The sequence below is a fragment of the Tupaia chinensis genome, unplaced genomic scaffold (genome assembly GCF_000334495.1).
Source record: "Tupaia chinensis unplaced genomic scaffold, TupChi_1.0 Scaffold000561_1, whole genome shotgun sequence".
Taxonomy (NCBI): domain Eukaryota; kingdom Metazoa; phylum Chordata; class Mammalia; order Scandentia; family Tupaiidae; genus Tupaia; species Tupaia belangeri.
In genome coordinates, this window is record NW_006160074.1 from 848,598 (window position 1) to 849,553 (window position 956).

A 956-nucleotide genomic window follows, 5' to 3' on the forward strand; every position below is an offset into this window, starting at 1 on the left:
GAGCAACCTCAGCGCATCTGGACCGAGGCGGCTTCCCGCAGCTACACGCTCTCCTCTCCGGAGCCCGGCCTTCTGAACACGCCTTCCTTTCTCTTTTCCTACAGTCTGCCCTGCAACTGCCCTCAGGAGACCTCCAGGGAGCCTTGGTACCTGGGGCTGCAAGGCCAAGCCAGGTGAGAGGTGTGGCTTGCAGCTTGGCAGGGGCGGGGCCTATGGTGCATCCAGACCCAGAGGAGACGTCTCCTCTCCTCCCCTCCCCTCCCCTCCCCTCCCCTCTCTTCTCCCTGCCCTCCAGTACCACTGTTTTGGGATGGGGGGGAGCTGTCAGCTCATGCCGAAGGAGCACTGGACGGAGAAGGGTGGCCCCTGGTCCCCATTCCTGGATGGGGCGAAGGTGGGGTGCGAGGAGAAGTATAAGCAGAGGGCGCTCACCAAGGCTGGGGCTGCGCACCCAGGAGGCTGGGAGTGGATTCCCTATGTGGGAGGGAGTGGGCCCTCCCCGGAGACAGAGTTCCTAGGGGTTCCTGGAGGCTCCTAGAACCTGTCTCAGTGACCGTCTTTCCCTCTCCCTCCCCCATACCCACCAGTCTGGGATCATGAGAAGGAAATGCCTTCTCAGGGTGATCACTGCCTCCCACCCCCAGGACTCTCTTTTGGATAAAGTTTAAACCCATAAGAACCGGGACCAGTTACCACCGTCCTTGGGGAAACAGAACGGAAAAGCCCTGGTCTGCTTCTGAGACTCTGGGCAACACTGGGCTGCCCGTGACCTCAGGACTGGGGTCGGGCTGGGTGGCCTTGTGGAAGGTTCCTGCACGAAGGACCAGGACACTGGCTCCTTGGCCTCACCCATCATTCGCCTCATCGACCTGCTCGCTCATCCAGGACCCGGGTCTGTGTTCCAGCCTTTTGCCCTCCAGGTCTGCCATTCTAAGACCAGGGCCTAACCACAGGGA

General features: G+C 61.4%; 1 protein-coding gene across 1 annotated transcript in view; it reads left to right on the forward strand.

The window, feature by feature from the left end:
* Nucleotides 1–105: 105 nt before the first annotated feature.
* TSPAN18 (tetraspanin 18) overlaps nt 106–956 on the forward strand; it is a 179,349-nt gene continuing 178,498 nt past the window's right edge. The window contains exon 1 of the mRNA XM_006157759.2: nt 106–173. The gene's annotated coding sequence lies outside the window, so the exon portion shown is untranslated. The remainder of the gene's footprint in view (nt 174–956) is intronic.